This window comes from Protopterus annectens, chromosome 1.part0 (genome assembly GCF_019279795.1).
Source record: "Protopterus annectens isolate FY-2018-M chromosome 1.part0, PAN1.0, whole genome shotgun sequence".
Taxonomy (NCBI): domain Eukaryota; kingdom Metazoa; phylum Chordata; order Ceratodontiformes; family Protopteridae; genus Protopterus; species Protopterus annectens.
In genome coordinates this window covers 231,405,832-231,428,393 of record NC_056725.1, presented here as the reverse complement: position 1 = coordinate 231,428,393, position 22,562 = coordinate 231,405,832, and positions in this window count along the sequence as shown.

The window sequence follows — 22,562 nt, the reverse complement described above, 5'->3', positions numbered from 1 at the left end:
GTGATGAGAATATGACTCTCTATTTCTTTTGGGGTACCATAGGAATTTCATCAGAGTTGAAGTGATTTCTTTAAGGTTTTTATTTCCTGGTGGAAGTATAAGGGCTTGTGCTATATATAATATTTTAGGTAACAAAACCATTTTTATCAGTTGTAACCTATCATCAAATGTTATAAACAAATTATTCCATGTGCTTGTTAATGTCTTGATTAAGTCTATGGCTTTAGTATAGTTAAGCTGTAAGGTTTCCTCTACATTATTGCCTAGGACTATTCCTAAATAGTCTAAAGCTGAAACTTGGTTTCCAATAATATGATTAACTGTAACTTCTATGTTCTTTTTTTATTTAATAATAAATATTTTGATTTAGATTTGTTGAAGGAGAGTTCTGAGATTTTTTGGAAATTTGTTGTTACTATATCCACTTCACTAAAGTTCCTTAGAGTTGGGTAAGGTAAGTAAGACATCATCAGGAAACATCATTACTTTAGAAATATATTGGTCATGTATATTTCTATCTCTTATCTTTGGGATATTATGCATTAAAATGGCAAGTATTTCTATGGCCAGAACAAATAGGATAGGGGACATGGGACATCCTTGTCTAGTACCTCTAGTGATTTGGATTGCTTTGGAAGTAAAAGGACCTAATTTGACATATGCTAGATTATTTTCATCGATTTTATTTTATAATTGTTATAAAAAAGGGGGGAAAATCAATAACTCTAAGACTTTAAATAAATAACCCCAATTTAAAAAGTCAAAGGCCTTTTGAATATCTAGACCTATTATCAATGCTTCATGGTTTCCTCTATTTAGGTAATCTATCAGAGTTAATACTCTTATAATATTATCCTGTGTCTGCCTGTTATGTATGAAACCAGTTTGGTCTTCAGTAATTATTTTAGATATGTGTATTTTCAATCTATTGACCATAATTGACATAAATAGTTTATAATCTTTATTCAACAAAGAAATTGGTCTATATGAGTTGCAATAATTAGGGTCCTTATTCTCTTTTAATATAGGGAAAATTATAGAATATCTCCAAGAAGGAGGAATATTTGCTAATGTTTCAACTTCAAGAAAGGTTTTATGTAGGAGAGAGATTATAGAAGAAGGGATCAATCTATACATTTCTATAATTAAGCCATCTATTCCAGGTGCTTTATTAGACTTAACTCCTTTAATCCCATCTATAATTTCTTTTTGATAAATAGTTTTTTGTAGATCAAACTTAAGTTCCGCAGGAATTCGTGTTATGTTGGGAACTATATTCTCTAACTTCTCACATTTATTTGTACTTATTTTATCTTTGTGATGTTCTGCATAATGATAATTAAAAGCCACCAGAATGTCTCCTGTGTCTGAGACTTTTTTCCTTTTTCCTTCATGAAAGATACTATCAATGTTATTAATTTTTGATTGTATCTTAACTTTCATAGATAGGTTCTGAAGATGCTTAGGAGAGGTAGCATAAGAATTTAATTTCAGGTTTTCCATAGCTAAATTAGTTTTATGGGATAATATTTCATTGCATTTCTTATTTGCTTCTTCTATTTTCCTCTTATTATCTGTAGCAATTACATTTTTATTAGATTTAAGAGATAATATGAGTAATAAAAGTATGATGATAGTGCTTGGAACTCCCTCGTCTTGTGGGGCACCTCTGCCATGATGATGACAACATACATTGGAGTTCCCTCCTCTGCCTCTGGGGCTCTTCCTCCACGTGTGCCATGGGATGGACCTTGGGATTTCATTTCTGGAGAAGGATCTCTGGGGGGGGGCAAAAATCATATGCCCATGGCAGGTAAGGTTTTTCCATCCTTCTCACAACTACAGAGCATTTCATTTACTTTAGGGCCAAAAAAGGTTGTTCTGTCAAAGGGAGCATTGACAAAATTGGACTTAAATGGCTCCGCAAAGTTGCATAAGCACATCCAGGCATGTCTCCTCATGGAAATGCCTGAACCTGCAGCTTTTGAGGTTCCTTCTGCTATGCTGGAAATTAACCTCATGGAACTATTAGAAATAGCCTGTAGGGTTGCCAGCTGAGAAGTAACAGAATCCATAACCTCTGCAGATATGGTTCCTGAGAGAGTATTTAATAACTCTGTTGTCAAATCTTTCTGAAGTCTAATAAAATGTTTCTGACAGTTCAGTGATTGTAATGCAAAAGTCACTGAAGCAAAGACACACTTCCCCAGTCTGTCCATTCCCCACAACTCCCTGTTGGGGGGATGGATATCGGAACTTTCATTGGCTAGTTCCTTCTTTGTGGTTGCCACAATGACCATGGCATCAACTGGAACCCCCTTTCCCCAAAATTGTCTATCCACAGGTGGTACCATTATCCTGCCCAGTCTCTGAGGTATTGGATCTATGGAGTCGGGCTCCTTCCATGCCCACTTAGAGATCATGTCTACAAGCTCTTTAGTGGGTGGAGTCATCCAGGAAGTAGAAGGTCCTGTACGGAAAGCTTCTAGGAGAACAGATTCATCTGGCATTGGGTTAGAGGATGCCCATCTACCTCTTTGTTTCAGGATCTCTAGTATGTCTCCAAAGGGAACATCTTCAGGAGTTGACTATGGGGACCCTTCCCCTTCATTGAAGTCTGTGTCTTTGGTGATGGACACCTGTGGGGAGTCCAGCTGATTCCTCTTGCATGTCCTTTTCCTGGGTATTTCTTAAATGGGATGTTCTGGGGAAGACCTGGAAGAGGAAATGAAAATTCCCTGAGCAGAAACCTGTTGTTTTGGTACAGGCTGCTTCTGTGGAGAGAGGGTATTTGAAGCTTCAGGCAGTGGGGCATCTTGGAATGAGTAGTATTTGAGTGAGAAGGCTCTGTCAGCGCTGGCAAGGCAGATAACACTCTCTTTGCAGCCTCAAAGGCAGAGTTTGAAGGAGCCAGAGAGGTTCTGATTTGAGGAACTGTGTTTCTGAATCATCACCTCTCTCTAATCCATTGGCACCACCCCTGAGGAGGAAGCTGGAGCTGAACTGTCCAGTACCAAGGCACCAAGGAAGAGAGATGGCTCAGAAAACTTCAGAGTTGAATACTGCACCCCAGACCTGGCAGGCATGCTTCAGCTCCGAGAGCTCTCCTTATCCAAAAAGATAGCAAGACTCACAGAAGATGTCAGCTCCGAAGATACAGAGATCCTTGGATCTGAGACTGATGGATCTGGAAGACTGGGATCCTGAAACTCTAAGACAGCAAATGGAGTTAGAGGAGGAACTTGTAGTGGTGGCGTGGTGGAAGGTTGACTACCTGACCCAGAAGAGTAGGCGTTGAGAGAAAACCAATCTGCCCCTGAGCCAAGAGAATCTTCCTCACCACTCTCTTCACATCTTCTTCTATGAGACTTCTAGAAGAACAAGCAGAATAAATGGAGGGGGATGCTGATCTCTGCAGGAAAGGAGATGGAAGCTTGACTGGTACTCGGTCAACCAACGGAGAGTACATAGTGTGAGGACAATACAGAATCTTCGAAGGTTGTGTCTGATCCAGTGGTTGTGTCTGATTAGACCTTGATTGAGCAAGATCCATTGTAATTGTTTTTGAAGTTGTAGGATTTGAAGAAGCAGCTGAATTAAAAACTTTCATCTTTTACTGATCCAGGATTGAGACCGGATGTTTAGCACTTCATTTCCATGGAGAGTCTAAGGAAGATTTCGACGAGGAGGAAGGCTTCAGCTTTGGAGACTGGGCTATGGCTTCTCCAAAAGAAGAATAAATAAGTTATTTTAATATTAATGTATTTGTATGTTCTTTTAAGGCTTGTGGATTGAATATGTGACAAATTGAGCAATCTTCCTGTAAGAATAATGGCCCAGGCAGTATACACAAAGGGACTGCGCACCTGAGATAGGCAACATGTGTCTGCATTTGGAACATTTCTTATATCCTGCTGGTTTGTCATGCATCATGTAAGTATATTTCTACAGTAATTATAAGTCAAAAAATTCAATATGAAACTGTGAAAAATAGTAAGTAACCTTTTTTTTTTTTTTAAACAGGCTGAAGAAGGAAGGAGAAGGAATATCACCAATGGTAAGAAGAACTACAACCAAGTAATGAGAAACAGGGTGATACTAATGATAGTATCTAGTGGTACCAAGTACAAAGAAAACAAGAAAAAAACAGATAAAAATAACAACCCTCAAATTCAGTAGAGGAGATGAGTCGGCAAGGAAATACTAACAATAGTATGTCAGGAATATGATGAAGTCATAAGGGCAAGGGAGAGAAAAGAAAGGAAGATAAACCTGTAATCCACAAATAGTAAAAAGTAGTCACTAAAGGGATACAAGGCAAACTATGGGAAGAAAAACTGTTTAACAGAAGAGTTTTTAAGAAAAAAAATGTACTTCTCTAATAAGCTTGAGAAAGACTGATAGAGAGGAAGTCCATTAGCTAGAAGTGGAAAACAAGATCTGAGGTATTTGGCAGGGTGCATTGTGGGTAAGGGAGAAGCTTGAGAGATCTAGTGGCTGCAAGCTGCAACAACGGCTGAGTTGGATCCGATGGATTGGATCTGAACCCATTAGTGAGGATAGAATGAAGACTGACAATATCATATTTATAAACATTCCAGAACTGTGTAATGTTAACAAAATACTAGTAACATTCTGTAATAAACCTGAAATATGTGATATGATGTGTGGTGTCTGGTCTGTAATAATGAAACATTTTGCATTATAGTTACAGGGACTGAATTTCAAGGTTAAGTAGACTTTTATCAGGAACAAAGGTGGAGGCCTTATTCCAGGGTATGGTGTGGGAGGCAAAAGGTGAGTTAATAGGAAATGATGTGAGGGGCAACTACTGAAAATGGAAAGGAATGGAATATCAGAAGGAAGGGTGGAATCTGGTGAAAGCTAGATCAAGAGGTAAACATTTACAGGAGAGTGTAGAAATGTTTCCAGCAGTCTGTAAACAAGCTAAGAGGGTTAGTAGAGGTAATGGAGGAGGGTTACTTTGTTATGCTACTAATTAATGGTAAAATGGTGACTGAGGAGTTAAAGGTATGGACTGATGAGTTGGTAATGTGTAATATGTAGGCAAAGCTAATACAGAAGAGAGTTTTATGGTGGACACAGGGAGATGCAAGGGCTAAATAAATTGCACATAGATTACAAGATCAAACTTAAAATAGAAATGGATTCAATAGTGACCAAGCGGAGATTCAGATAAGGAAGAATCAGATGAGATGTTTATAGAAAACTGAGCAAATAGGTGAGGGCAGGCAGACAGAGAGTAAAGCGTGTTAATAATAGGCTATGGAAATGGGAATTCCCATCATAATAAGAAGTATCAGAGTAGGATAGTTAGTTCTGAGTAGGAGAAGTAGAGAAGGCCATCATGCACTTGAGGGTGGATGGGGCTGGTGTGGAGGATTGGTTTCCAGTAGATTTTTATAAGCTGCTGTAGCAAGATCTATCAGAGTGTATTTGAGCATGCCATTACATGGGATCTAAACAAGACAAACTGATCACTACTGTTTACCTAAACAAGAAAGAAGAAAGGGAATAATTATGGGAACTCACATTCTGTTTCACTGATAAAATATGACTACCAACATATTTACTTGTGTACTCACTAAAACACTGGATGAGTGACAGAAAAAAATATTTTTCAAGGACAAGTGAGCTTCATAAGGGTAGGCTATCAGAGAGTAATTGAGGGTTCTGCTGGTATTTATGGACTGGTAGGAGACATAAGAATGAAATGGAGTAGAAGCTGACAGATGAGCATCGATAAGGCATTATCTTGGTCACCTGGATATACAAGTATGTATTTGATAAAGAACTTTGTGGAGTAGTAAATTACAGGGACAGATGCTATTTTGATTAGGGAAGTACAACTCAAGAAAGTAACTTATAAGGGCTAGCTGCCATTGCCTCAAGATTTTTTTGAATAAAACTGCAATTTAAATGATAAGGGAGAGTTTGGGGACTGGATGATGGGAACTACACTACCCCTATTCAAGAGAGACATGGACTAGTGCATGGAAAATTAAAAATATACCCTGGGTCTATTACCTACGTCTCTAATGGACAGAGGCAGCCTGTAAATATTGCCTTACCTTAAATGTACCCCTTAAAATAATAGGTACATAAACTTGTGGAATACATTTGGGCTGCTTCACTAGACTTATAAAGACCAGCACATAAACTTGAAGGATACATTTGGGATGCTTGATTAGGCTTATAAACACTCTAGTGGTTGTTTAGCCTAGTGTACACCTATGATCCTTTCAGTGTTAGGCATAATCTTTTTGCAGATGACTGCATTGTCCTGGTGGTAAATATTAGGAAAATACTATAGATGGTACTCCTATGAGTTCCAGTGGTGCAGAGGAAGGGAAATTTTAAATATCATGACCAGTCATTGGTGGTGATCCCTTTGGATGATGCTGAAAAGTGTGAGGAGAGGCTGCCAATAGTAAAGTGGAGACAAAGAGCCTTGGGTTAAAATTTGACTGCACTGCCAGAGAAACAGTGTGATAGTATAGGAAGCATTGTCAGGAAGGTATTGGGACAGAGTTGCAAATATGATGGAATAAGCCAGTAATCCTGACATCACGAGTACATGCTGTGTTTCTGATTGTACTCCTGCCAGTCCTTTTATCGGTTCATCATTTATACCCTAGCCTTTAGGGCGATGAGATTGGTCATCTGCAAGAATTATGTTTAAATGTATATGGAGGTCATAATGCATAAGGACAGCTAAGATGATGATGGTGGCAGGGAAGGAGATGGGGAAAATATCAGTTTCCCAAGTTTGCAAGACTAGTGAATGCATCCATCTTAATTCATTAGAAAAAAAGGTGTATATTGGAGACTTACAGTTGGATGGAATGGGTGAAAAGGCTGAAGACAAAGAAAGTAGGAGGCTGTATAGCTGAGGTGAAAGGAGATAACATGATGTATGCAGTGAGGGCCCAGTGTATGGATTGTACATATGGGCTGTATAATTGCTTGTTGAAAAAAATATATTTTGCTGCATTAAATGGGAAGATAAAGACTCGGATGAAAAGGGATAAAAGCAGATGGGATCCTTTGAAATAAGATTTAAATGTAGATGAAAGGAATGCCCTAGTATTCAGGCCCAGTTTTAACTACAAGAAAAGGGATGGCTGAGATACTATAGTGCTAAAAATGGCAGAGAAGTGACACTAAAGGCAGAGGACAAATGACTACAGAAGGGTTTAAAAGCCTGGAAATGGATTAGTATGGAGCAAGTTTAAAAGAAGGAAGAAAGAAGGGGAAAACTTGGCAGACTGCATAATGGACTTGGAAGAGAAAAGGGCAAAAAACATGAGGCAAACTAATTTCAATTCCACTCCATATTCTCACACCTCCAGCTTGCAAACTAACTGCAAACCTATGGTGAGTGGATATGGTGAGGGATTAAGGGGTGGGAGATCAAATACAAAAAGAGATAAAAGGTGCACGTGTGGTGAGATTAGCTTTGGATATACAGTGGAATTTGGTTCAGAGTCAGTACAAAACCCCTGAGGAGGTGGAAGAGAGAGGGAGTGATATGACAGGATAGGGGATCATGGGACTTGACGCCCTGCAAAAAAACAGTTTAGTTTTTGTTACATGTTCTGAGGATTTGCCTTGGAGCATGCACTGTAATTTGTTGATGTGTTTTTGTCTGTTTAATTGTGTCAGCATTAAACATGTCAACATTTCTATGGTTTGACTATTAGTAATATATATATATATATATATATATATATATATATATATATATATATCTATACACATATATAAGAATCCTGTCATAAATCGAAAAATGAGTGGTCAACCTGTCTATTGCCAACAGACATTGGTCATCATATGGAAATGGTCGACAGTTATGAGAGACTGACAATCCTCAAGGTAGGGGAAATGCCCTTTCCCTAGTGAATGTGTGATCTTTGAATTAGTATTTAGAATTATCAGGGTGTGTGTGTGTGTGCAGTTCTTTCATGGGGGGTTGCAGGGGGGAACTGGCCCCATGCAGAAATCACTTGTCTTTTCTTTATATTTTCCAAAGATTAGCCTCTGAGCATACACACACAGACACACACAGACACACACACACACACACACACACACGTATATATATATATATATATATATATATATATATATATATATATATATATATATATATATTTATATGGGATCCGTACAGATGCTCGACTGCATCTTTCACCAAATCCCAATTTGGTGAGCATACTTGCATGAAACTGCTGTTCACACAAGCAGCACTTTCGCATAAGTATGCTTATTGTACCGGTCGTACTATGGTGCGGTAAGGGATACTTCCCTTTTCCCCACAGTAGTGCGACCTCGGAGTGAGAATCTTAAAATGGGGGGCAGCCCCCCACATCGGGGGGTGCAGGGAGGGGGTTGGCCCCCTGCATTCAAGTAGATTTTGTGTGTTTTTTTTTAACATGTTTCAACAAAAGTGCTTTTGTGATGAAAGCACTTTCGTTAAAGTGTGTTCAGTGGTAATGGAGTCAGGATTTTGATCTTTCGAACAGAAGTCCTAGATCTATATATAGATATATATATATATATATATATATATATATACATATATAGGGCTACTTCTAAATTCTAATGTTTCAAAAGTTCAAATTTCTTATGGTCGAGACCATAAGATCACAGTTTTGAAATATAAATAAAAACAAATTTTTTTTTTTTTTACGTTTTTGCAGGTGGGTATGTCCCCCTGCACCTCCCCCCCGCTAATTAAATATACCAACTCTGAGATTGCACTATAGTGAGGAAAATACTAAATATACTGTTCAGGGCTGCACAACAATCTCCATTTTATTGGTTCAAACTTTCAAAACTTTGATCTTATGGTCTCACCATACCATAAGAAATTTGAAGTTTTGAAACTTCGAAATTTGGACATAGACCCCCCCACACACACACACACACACACACACACACACACACACACACACACACAGAGATAGATAGATAGATAGATAGATAGATAGATAGATAGATAGATAGATAGATAGATAGATAGACAGATATAGATATATAGATATAGATATAGAGAAAGATATAGATATAAATTGATACATACGCACACATATATAATTATCTATCTATAGGAGTAGCAAAATACTTAAAAAACACCAAATGACTAAAAAATAAAAACCGAGAACCACCTTTGTACCAATTATCACAGTTTAGTAAACTGAGCTCTTTCATCTTAACATGCGTTTAAAAAAAATGTCATCAGAGTATATAAGTAAAAGCATACTGCTCCACATTTAAATACATTAACAACTAATGAAAGGCTTGAAACAAGAAGAAGTTATCCATCCATCAATATTAATTGATAAAACATTCCATGTGTCTTAAATTAATACATTAAATGATAATGTATAAGTTGTTTTATTTTTTATGTATATAGTAATACTTACAGTCTTTAAAATTCCCAAATGTTGATGTTGCAAACACATCCAAAAAGATAAAATGAATGTCAGCTTGGTAGCATGAATACTGTGGACATAACCTTAGAGCATTTAAAAATAAACCATCTTGTTTTGCAGGGATTAAGCTCCTTTTCAGCCCCACAACCCTTGCTAATGCAAGCACAATCCTATGGGGATATACCCCGGGGACTGTCTATCTTGCACAACTGTCAGGCTGTCAACCATCTGTTTTGTTGACAAAAGTGTGTAGACAAAACAAACACTGACATTAGAGTGTTTAGCTTAGTTTTAAGTGCTTCCATATAAATAAATAAATCAATAAATATATATATATATATATATATATATATATATATATATATATATATATATATATATATATATATGTGTGTGTGTGTGTGTGTGTGTGTGTGTGTGTGTGTGTGTGTGTGTGTGTGTGTGTGTGCGTGTGTGCGTGTATGTGTGTGTGTGTGTGTGTGTGTGTATAAATATATATATATATATATATATATATATATATATATATATATATATTATTTTATAAGATAGACTTATCAGAATGTCAGATATTACAAATATCAAGCCCATAAGATCATCCATTCATAACAGTGATGACTAATTTCATCAAAAGTATATAATGTTGAATAGCAGAGGTTGAAAATATCTAAGCGGATGTTGTCTGTTGTCCTGGGCCTGTATAATCTTGCATGAAATTCTCCACAAAACATTACTGAATAAAACAGAAAACTCCATGTCAACTAACTAAAATTGGGTAAGACGGCGATTCAGGTCATAGCCTGCTATAGGTCCCCAACCACGTCCCAAGAGTCTCACTCCACATTCCTAACCACCCTGGAAGCTATTAGGGTCCAGCCCAACACTCTCATACTAGGTGACTTCAACTACCCCTCCATTAACTGGGTAAACTACTCATGCACCAATACACTGGCCCAACACTTCCTGGAATTCATCAATTCCAATGTCCTGTACCAGCTCATTCTTAACCCCTCTAGAGGAAACAACATCTTTGACCTGGTCATTACAAACATGGGCAACCGTTGCTCTGCACCAATAGTCACTTCCTCCCTGGTAGATCCGACCACAAATTAATCACCATTGAAATCCACATCTCACCCACACACCCCACAAAGGTAACCACCATGAAAAACTTCTCCAAAGCTGATTTTTGGCTCCTAAAACAGAGGTGACTAACTTCACGGCACCCATGTCAATGGAAAATAGATGCATGACTGCCAAATCATACACCAATGCACTGTACGAACACATACATAAATGCATGGATCTAGCCATATCCAACAGAACCAAGACATTCTCCTCCAAAAAAAGGAAGCCAATCTGGTGGTCCCCTGCCATTAATAAACTCTACAACAGAAGGAAGAAACTGCTGCAGAAAACGGTGAAGTCCAAAGACTGGAAAAACTCCCTTATTAGCCTCAAAAAAAGTTGAGATCCCTCATTAAAACTTCTGAAGCCAGCTATGAAGGAAGAATTGTGGCAGACACTAAAAACAACCACAAAGCCTTCTATAGTTATATCAAGAATCTCCACGCAATACCCAGGTTTACTCTGAGTTACTGCACAATGGTACCTCCTATAATGAGCCAACATACATTGCCAACATACTGGCCGACAGATTCTGTGTCAACTTTACCCCCCCCCCCAAAGGAACAATCACAATACCGGAGGAATGCCAGGCACCCAGCATTACTGCTGCACAGGTTAAAGCTGTGTTGTCTAAGGCCAAGAATACACCTTCCATGGGACCCAACAATATCCCTGGATGTGTTCTACATGAACTACAAAGTGAACTGGCACCACACCTGTGTGCCTTGTTCAATCACAGCCTCACCTCAGGCTTCGTCCATTCCAAATGGTGCACTTCTGCCGTCATTCCTCTCCATAAAGGGGGAGCGACTACAGACCCTGGGAATTATCACCCCATTAGCCTGATGAGTCTGATATTAAGGCTATGGAGCACATCGTCATGGACCTAATTATCTCTAGATCCCACATAATTCGGTTTTAAGAAAGGTAAATCATGCCTGCTCCACCTGGTTGACTTCTTTCAGTCAGTCATCAGAGCTGTGGATGAGGGCAAGGCAGTTTTCATACAGCCTACCTCGATCTGGCCAAGGCCTTTGATACCATTCACCACTCAGGAATTATTGATAAACTCAGCAAGCTAGGCATAAACCCCTATATCACTAGGTGGGTTGCAAACTGGCTCACACATAGAACCCACAGTGTGAACATAGCAGACCCCAAGTTAGACTGCTGACCAGTCACTAGTGGAGTCCCACAAGGATCAGTCCTGGGTCCTCTCCTGTTTGGCATCTACTTCTCAGAAGTCCAAGTCAACACGGAGAGACTCTGGCTGACCAAGTTCACAGACGACTGCAAGCTGGGAGCCATTATTAACTCCTCAAGTGATGTAGACATCCTACAAAAAGGCTTCACTGAGACCAATAACTGGTGTCAAAACCATGGCCTTAAGCTTAATGCCAAAAAATGCATTGTCATCCCCTTTGGGAAAAACTCAGCTCCCACTAATTACCACATCAATGGGAGCCCACTGAACACTGAAGGCATTATAAGAACTCTGGGGACACAGGTTGACAGCAACCTCTCTTTTGACCACCACATTGCCACTGTGGTAGAAAGCCCTTCTATTACCAAGGGTTTAGCATCCTGGAAGAAAGAGGTCATCATATCTCTCTACTCTTCCCTCATTAGGTCAGTCATCGAGTACAATGCCCCATTTGGCATGTACCTCACTAGACCCATGCAACAGCTGGCAAGGCCACAAAAGTACCTCATGAAGAGGATCCTAGAACATAAACACGTCTTACATGGACAAATGCAAAAAACTCCAGCTATTCTCTGTCTCATATCGTCTATGAACAGACAATCTCTGCTTGACTTACAAAACCATTTCTGGCCTAGCTCAGTTAGAAATGCTACATCTAAAGAAATCCCAATCCCTCCACACCACATGCTCCAGAAACCTCAACCTCATTACCACAATCAACAGAACATGCTGGAGGGACAGATTCATAACCCAGAGAATGTCCATGCTCTAGAACAGACTTCCTATACAAGTTAAGCAGAGCACCTCACTGGCCCTCTTAAAGAGACATCTTGATGAGTGGATGGGAAATAGAAAGTTCACCCTGGGGGTCACTCCAGTTGCTCTGCTTGATAGAGGCATTAGGAACTAACGTTGGGTAGCACGATGCCAGGGCACTTCTATGGGCTAGGCTTGTAAAGGCTCCAGGGCCATTAGCCTAGTACACACCTATGATCCTATGAACCTATGAACTACAACTTAATATGTTGTGTAATTGTGAAAATTCCAGGATGACATCCTATAACCATACAATATATGAAGGTTAAAAAAAGAGATGTACAACATGCCATAATCACAACTGTGGAAAAGCGTACTCAACTATTGTAACCCATGTACATTCATGACAAATAAAGGCATGTCTCCATGGTAGGCTGATATTACATATGCATAATTAAAGTTATGGCTTTAAGGAAGTCAGAGATATTGTAGTCCAGCTGATGTTCCAACACATTCTCAAAATGAGCAGTCCTTTCCTCTAAATGCATTTTCATGGGTGACATCAGACAGCTGGCATATAGATATGTTTTACATTCCTCCATGCTGTTTTCTTCTCTTACAAGAACTTGCAATACAGACATAAGACCAGATGTTCTGAAACCCCTTCCCTGGTAAGATCCAACCATAAAGTGGTCAGTTTCAAACTCACCATCTCCCCTGACCCCCCTCTAGCTAGGATCAGACATAAAAACTTCTCCAAAGCTGATTGCAACCTCCTGAGGGATGGTATAAACAGCTTCAGAGCCCCCTCCCCCTCTGTAGAAACTGGCACCAATGTCCAAATCTACACCAAAGTACTATACGAGCATTTATATAGAGGCATGGCATCAGCAATACCTGACAGGACAAAATCATCTTCCGCAAGGAAGAGTAAACCTGTCTGGTGGACATCTGCAGTGAATAAACTGTATAACAAGAGGAAAAGATTGCTGTCCAGGACCAAGAAGGAGCAGGTGCCCAACTGGAAGCAATCTCTCCTTAGCCTGAACAAACTAATAAGAGCTATAGTGAAATCCTCTAAAGCCAACTTTGAGTTCAAATTAGCTACATATACTAGAGGCAATCATAAGGCCTTCTTCACATATGTCTGCAATCTCAAAGGATGTACCCAGATCTATTCAGAACTGGTGGTCAAGGATACCACATACACAAATGCTATAGATATAGCCAATCTACTGGCTGACAGATTCAGCAAAAACTTCACCCCTCTGTTCCCCCCATCAGTAAATCAGGACATCCCCAGTACCTGCCCCCCCATCCCTTATCTCAAGGGAATAGGTCATCACTGCCCTCTCAAAGGCAAAAAAATACAGCCTCCATGGGACCCAATAACATCCCAGGCTGCATCCTATATGGCTCAGGCATGATCTTGTGGCACCATTAGGCATGCTATTCAACCAAAGCCTGAGTACCGGCTTTGTCACAGCCATGTGGAGGACAGCCACTGTCATACCTTTACACAAAGGTGGAGTGTCCACTGATCTGGGAAATTATAGACCCATCAGCCTAACTATCTTGATCTGCAAGGCCATGGAACATTTTATCATGGACCTCATTAACATGGACATTGGCAACCTCCAAGCACTCTTCCCTACACAGTTTGGCTTTGTCAAGGGGAGGTCATGTCTATTAAATCTCGTTGACTTCTTTGAGACATTCACTAAAGCCATGGATGAGGGGAAAATGGTGCACTCAGCCTAGCTTGACCTGGCCAAAGCCTTCAACACCATTCCCCACTTGGGCATAATAGAAAAACTCTCTCAACTAGGCATCAATCCATATGTTACCAGATGGGTATCAAACTGGCTCACTGACAGAACCCACCTAATAAAAATAGGGGAAGCCACCTCAAGCAGTAGACCTGCAATGAGCTGCATACCCCAGGGATTGGTCCTGGAGCTTCTGTTATTCAGGCTATACTTCTCTGAGGTGCTGACCAAAAACAGTGGGCTATGGCTGACCAAGTTTGCAGATGACTGCAAGCTGGGCATTGTCATCAGTTCTCCAAGTGATGTGGATGTCCTCCAAGAGGGTCTCACCCAAACACATGACTGGTGCCAGAAACATGGCCTCTAGATGAATGCTGAAAAATGCATCATCATCATCATTCCCTTTGAGGAGAGTGATGTCTCCACATATTATCACATTAATAACAGTGTCCTAAGTATGCAATCAGTAGTGAGGGATTTGGGCACCCAGTTTGATAGCAACTTGAATTTTGACCACCATGTTGCTTCCATTGTATGGAAAGCTTTCTACATGGCCCACCTCATAAGTAAGGGTATTTCATCCAGGGACAAAGAGGTCATAACACCCATGTATTCTTCCCTTATAAGGCCACTTATTGAGTACAATGCCCCCTTCGGCATGTACCTTGCAAAGCACATGCAGCAGCTGGAAAGACCACAGAGGTTCCTCACCAGGAGAATCCAGGGCCTCAAACATCTACCCTACACAGATAGGCTAAAAGCCCTGCCCCTCTGCTCAGTTTTATACAGACACCTCATAGGTGACCTCTGTCTGACATACAAAACAATCTCAAACCCCACCTAGATGGCTACTGCATATCCACAAGTCAAGCTCTACTCGAGTAACCCATACGCGCGACCTCGACCTGGTCTGTGATATCAATAGAACTTGTTGGCAGGGCAGATTTGTGTCCCAGAGACTCCCCCTTCTGTAGAATAGACTCTCTCTCCATGTCAAGCAGAGTACCTCATTATCCCTTTTTAAGCGCAACCTGGATAACTGGATGGGAAACAGAAAATACACCCCTGAGATTCCACCTGTGCCCCTGCTGGAGAGGGGCTTTGGGTGCTGACTTGTCTAAACATGGGCTAAACTCTTGGCTAGGCTTACAAGGGCCTCAGGGCCAATAGCCTAGTAACTTCCTGTGGTCCTATGATCCTATGAACCCAGAAGGCACCTCATTTGTGGATGCTATGCCTCTTTTTATGCTCTGGATAGCATTAACTTGTTTAAGACAGAAACATTCCAAAATAATATCGGAAAGAGAGGTGGGAACTGAGCAGACATAGCACTCATAGTGGAAAATGTTCATACTTTTCACAGAATATACCAGTCCTCAAAGCATTTTGCCAGTTCTTTAACTTCATTCAGGAAGGTGTCCTTCAATTGCAAAAATACAGTTTTCACATCAGGCTCATTGAGAAAAGACAGAGGCACCAGTGTTTTAACTGGCAATTGAAATTCTGATAATTTCCCAAACAGTGGCATTAATTCTAATTCTGGACCTTCCCCCACACATTTTGTCTGAAGTGGAAAAGACACCCTTTTGCTATAGCCCCATTTATATTTTGCCTAATACTTTTCATTACTGCAGTCTTGAGTCACTGAATGTTAACTTCTCCGAACATAACATAACATATCAAAGTCACATTGACATAAGTAATTATATGCTTTGAGTGTCTTACTCATCAGACAGAACACCAACTGCATACTACTTGTTCTTCCACTGTGTGTAAAGAAGCTGTGTATGCTATACAATTGATGGCTTTCAATCCCTTTTGATTAGAAATGTGTTATCCATTAGCCATATTAAGGCACTGCTTAGATCCTTCAGATTCTGTGCAATTGACGTAACCAAGAAATAAGTCCTAAGAGCTGTATCAGACATATCCCTGTGAATGAAGGTACCCTGTTTTAATGCTAAGTTCTGTACAACTAAACTATGAAACGTCCTTAACCACACTTCTTATGAATCCAATTTTATATATCCTGTTAGCCATCTGAAGCATAGCTTTTCCACCAGGTAAAGCCTAACTAGATTCCACAGTTGTATTAGCCAAGACATTGTTAACTGCTAAACAAGGGATGTCCTCAGATATCACTGCCCTTTGCTTTAAGTCAGTGCATACTTCATGTCTTTCTACTTCATTCTCATTGCTGGAGTGGTGGTGTGCTGTTGATTTCCTATGTTTCTTTCTAAACATCATAGTCTCAGTGACAACTCTCCTTTTGCAGTGGTTGACTTACTTATTTCGGCAGCACCAATATTTTCTGTTTTTTTTTTCTTTCCTTCAAGGTCATATACTGATAGTACCTCCTTTCCGTTTTGTGAAAGCATGGATTCATACATACTTCCTACATTACCAGGACAAAACCTCATGACTTCCACCATTGATTCAGCACCTGTGGAATGTATGATGTTATAGGCCTTGATGACATAAATAGTCAGTTTTATGAATGAACATTATGGACTCAATAATGTAAGATTTGACATTCTTATTGTGATGATTAGGGAGAGAAAGGCGAAGGCTGCCAGCCTAGTCAAATAGAATTTAATACATAATTCTATCATTTGTATAAATAAATGTAAAATACAGGCGTGTGTTTTTAAATGAAAGAAAAACACTGTAAAATGTGAACTTCAAGATTGTTACAACATTGACCCCTTGCTGTAAAGAAAACCTAACTCAAGCCATTCAAATGTGTCTTTTGAAATTGAAATGATTTTATGACATTCTTTGATCTTTAAAGTTGGTTCCGGTCAGGCTGGCTGAAGACATTCTGTCTATTGTGTTAACTAAGGACTAATTGCTAGAGTGTATATATGAAATGCCTTTTAGTGTTGTATTCTCCTGTGCAGGTGTTAGCTTGCTAAATAATGCAGTTTCTATTAGCCTGGGAACTCCAGGTTAAGTGTCAAAGAAATGGTGTAATACAAATTAATTCAGAATGATGTAATCTGGGGGTTCCCAGAGACATGTTTGTTAGTGATGTTTTATAAACTGTCTCAGAAAGAGACCAGAAAAGCATTTTGATCTTGGATATCCACTTATCAGCACTCTGCTTATGCTCACATGTAAGTTTCTAGCACTGTGATTTCTTGTAGGAATAGTTAAAGCTAGTAAAGATTAATTAGGTATTTTTCTTTGAAATCAGGCCTGTCCTACTGTATTATTTTAAGTTTCTGTGTGATCTCTAAACTCTTAGATATCTCTGTGGTGTAGTAGATGTCCTTCAAGGATGCATCTGCAGTCCTTACAAATGGGTTGTCCTGTCGTCAGGCAGCCCTTCGGTCAGCCGGATTCCAAAGTCTGGGTCTGGCCTCGGCTGGTGTCGCACTTCACCCGACGTCATAGCTGCAGTTCTTCGGGTATAAAGGCATCAGCCGACGCCATTTTCCTCAGTCTTTCTTGCCGTGGCGCCCAAGCAGAAGCTGTTCACAAGTGCGGTCGGTCAGAACCAGAGATTACAACTACGAAGACTTCTAAAAGCTAAGTACCCGTTGGGACTCTTTCTTGCCTCAGCCGATGTCAGAAAAAGTGAATAACTGTTTAACTTGTGGGAAGCAAATACCTCATAAAGATTCCCACTCTTACTGCTTACCTTGTTTAGGCCCAGACCACGACGTAGCAGCTTGTCTAGCCTGTGCTTCTTTTAACCGATGGACGCTTAGACATCGGTCAGAATTTGCTGAGGAGTTTTTCGGCTCCGCTTTTGCTTGCATTATGCCGTCGGATCCTCCGACTACGCAAATATCTAAAAAGCGCAAGGAAAAGGACCGACACTCGCGGTCCGCGGTTTCGGCCGAAACCACGGTTAAGCCAACCGCGAGTGTCTCGGTTTCGGCTGAAACCGAGCACGCGGTTCTTCCTTCAGCAAAAAGCTTACCTTCTACCGAGGCCTCATCCAACCTGGTGGAATCGGCTACTGAAATCCCACCTGCTCTTGCAGGTTCCCAGGATTTATCTGATACTATCCCCTTGGATATTTCAACCCCTGCACGTGGAGCTGCAAGGCCACCTGCTACCATGTCGATTAAGGCCTTTGCCAGGGCTAAAGCAGCTAAATCTACCAAAACTGTGCCTGCTAAGACCCCCTCTCACAGGCCTAGCTCTAGTTCACAAATGCTTAGTCTAGCAGAGGATCTCATTTCTTTGATCCGGGGATCCCAACCTCACCCAGACAGGGCCTCTCACCCACCTCCAGAGAAGAGGCCTAGAGCAGAGTCCCCTGAGCCAGTTTCTACAGATGACTCCTCTGATGATTCAGATAATTCAAACCCTCCAGAGGGCCCTTTCTCCCCTTATGAAGACTCTGATGCTGAAGAGTCCATTCCTTCTGCCTCTCCGCCTGAGGAATTTTCCTTTGGGGAAACCTTGCATGCTATGAGGGAACAATTTCAGTGGCAGGGCCAGGATTTTTCAGACTCTAGAAAAAGGCTTAGAACCTTTCTGCATTTACCATAGCATAGGCCTTTAGCCATCCCTCCAGTTCTTACTGTTGTGGATGATGCATTTAATGATGCTTGTACTGCTCCTGATTCTCTTCCTCCGGCCCCTGCTAAGCCCGATAGGTACTACAGGGTCCCGGACACACATTATCATTTGTATAAGGCTCCTTTTGCAGATCCCAAAACTATCTCCCAGGGACCTAAGGCGGTAGCAGCTACCTCTGCCAAAAAACCCATCCCCTCTGAAAGGGAATCCAGGGCTTTAGAGAGATGGGGTAAAAAAGTTTACACTTCTGCTACTCTTTCAGCTAGGGCCTTGAACTGTCAATTCCACATGATCCAGTATCAAGAATTTATGTTAGACCAATTAACTAAACAGCTGTCCTCAGATGAACCATTAGACAAAAAAATCTGTTCAGGAAATGGTACATAACATTCAGCAGGTCAGTAATCATTCCTTAAAATGCGGCTATGATGCACTGGAGGCTTCCTTTAGATCAGCCATGACTGGCACAGTGATCAGAAGACATGCATGGTTAAAAGAGCAGGCCTTACCAGACCATGTCAAATCAAAGCTACTAGATGCTCCCATGGACAAGATCAATTTGTTTGGCTCTCCTGCACAACAGGTGCTGAAGAAGATGGAAGAGAAGGCAAAATCTGTCCAGACAGTCAAAGATTTCTTACAGGTCCAACCTCCAAGGTTTAGCAGGAATTGGCCCTCCAAGAATTGGTCCTTTCCAGACACCTCCAGAGCTCAGAGAGGCAGGAATAGGCGCTCAAGAGGCAGAGGTCAATCCAGAGGTGCCTACGGGGGACGTCAGTGGCAGGCTAACAACCAGCAAGGTACAGCCACGGATACAGCCACCACCACTACTACAGGACAATCACAGTGACTTGGCTCTGGCACCGCCTACCAGGGAACAACTAGAAGCACCCTTAGGCGGGAAACTAGCCTTATTTTCAATGAACTGGCATTACATCACAGGAGACAAGTGGATTTTGCAGACAATAGACCAAGGTTACAGGTTTCACTTCCATACTCTACCAAGGAAGAGAGGAATGCCAAACCTACCTCCAAATCAAAAGGCAGAAGCTCTAAAACAAATAACTCACTTACTAAGGATGAGAGCTGTAGAAAAGGTACCATCTATGGAGCAAGGACAAGGATTTTACTCCAGGCTCTTCCTGGTACCAAGAAAAGAAAACCAGTGGAGACCTATTCTCGACCTGTCTGCTTTAAACACATACCTCATTGTCCCAAAATTCAAAATGCTGACCCTACAGCAACTTCTTCCCATGTTGGGCAAGGTGTCTTGGCTGGTAACTCTAGATCTCAAGGAGGCATACCTGCACATCCCCATACGACCAAATTGCAGAAGATACCTCAGATTTCTTGCAGGATCAGAGCATTATCAATTCTCAGCATTGCCGTTTGGCTTATCTACTGCGCCCAGAGTGTTCACAAAATGCCTGGCATCAGTAATTGCTCATTGCAGGCTTCAGGGAATCCAAATCTACCCTTACCTGGACGACTGCCTGTTGTAAGCGGACAACAAAAACAAGCTAGCAGAAGACTTGAAAAGGGTCATTTATCTACTGCAAGCCCTGGGATACACAGTCAATATAAAAAAGTCAAGGCTGATACCATCCCAAGGGATAACCTTTTTGGGTGCAGAGCTGGACACATCAAAACAAATGGCATTCCTAACAGTAGAAAAACAGGAGCAACTACCTCTCTACTTCTTGGCATTAACAAAGCAGAACCAGCTAACAGCAAGAAAAGTCCTGCAAGCCTTGGGTTTCATGGCATCCTGCATAATATTGGTTCCACATGCCAGACTGCATATGAGAAAGTTACAGTGGTACCTAAGGAATTTATGGTCTCAGCACAAGCACAGCCTAGAAACCCAAATTCCAATAATCCCATGCCTGAAGCAAGAATTCCAATGGTGGGCTCAGGCCTGTCAATCAAACAAAGGACTGCCCTTCCACAGCACTCAACCAAGCCAGACCATCACAATGGATGCCTCAGACCTCGGTTGGGGGGGCGCACATGCTGGACAAGTGCATACAAGGCTTATGGACTCAAGACCAGCTGCACCTACACATAAATCAAAAGGAAATGCTGGCAGTAAAACTGGCAATTCAGACATTCAGACCATTTCTTCGACAAGGTCAACTGTTGATAAGGACAGACAACACCACAGTTATGTGGTACATCAACAAACAGGGAGGCACACATTCGTACCCTCTATGCCGGATGGCAATGGACCTCTGGAATGTGGCCCTGAGCTTCAACATTCAGTTACAAGCAATTTTTGTGCCAGGAAAAGAAAACATTCTGGCAGACATACTAAGCAGAACTACCACGGATGCCCACGAATGAATGCTGCATCCGGACATCTTCAAAACCGTTACAAGAAAATGGGGACTACCAGAAATAGACTTATTTGCATCCCCACGCAATCACCAACTGAAGAAATTCTGCACAAGGACGTACCACCCACTTGCTTGGAAAGTGGACTCCCTATCTTTCAGTTGGAAAAACCTGACAGCATATGCATTCCCACCACTTCCTTTGATGCACAAGGTGCTATTGAAGACCAAAGAGGACCGTCCAAGGATCATCCTGATAGCTCCAGACTGGCCAAGGCAACATTGGTACCCATTACTGAGGAGCATGTCTCGGGAACAAATATGGCCTCTACCCCTAGTTCCCTTACTGTTAACACAGAACAACTACAACACCCTGCATCCAAACCTGAAAACACTGCAGCTGACTGCCTGGAACATTGCATAACACCAAATAACCCAAATTTATCCCAAAGGGTGAAAGACATTATCTTGGAGGCTCGCAGACCCTCAACAAGAAAAAATTATTCAGCAAAATGGAAAAGATATCACATTTGGAGTACTGCAAAAGGAGAAAATGTGTCACTGGTAAACATAGCCAACATCCTAGAATACTTGGCAGAGCTCTTCCACAATGGCCTGTCCTATTCTTCCATTAAGATTCATGCAGCCGCTATTTCAGCAGAATACAACTTGGATCCTCCAGTCTTCTCACATCCTCTGCTTAGGCATTTTCTGAGAGGAATTAAAAATGTAAAACCACCTAGGAAGCCACCATTGCCAGCATGGGACTTGAACTTTGTGCTAGAAAAGTTGACACTCCCTCCTTTCGAACCAGCAGCAACAGCAGAATTACAATACTTATCATGGAAAACCGCTTTCCTGCTTGGAATCACTTCAGCAAGAAGGGTATCTGAGCTACAGGCATTAATGGCAGTACAGCCCTTCCTGATCTTCCATCAAGATAGAGTGTCCTTGAGAACAAATCCTACTTTTATGCCAAAGGTGGTCTCCAGGGTATCTTTAAATCAAGCTATCCACCTACCTACATTCTTCCCCAACCCACAGAACAGGGGAGAAAGACTTTTGCATACCTTGGATGTACATAGACAATTGCGCTACTACCTGGACAGGACCAAGAGCAATAGAAAAACTGACCAGCTACTGGTAGCATATGCAACAGGAATGGAAGGAAAAGCAATTTCAAAACAGACAATCTCTAAGTGGATAGGAAATTGCATTAGATTTTGTTACTCCTACCATGGGAAGAAAACTCCAGAAAACATCAGGCCTCACTCTACAAGGGCTACAGCCACTACCACAGCTTTTCTACGAGGAGTGGCTACCAAAGACATTTTAGAGGCTGCTACTTGGAGCTCCGTGCATACATTTGCCAAGCATT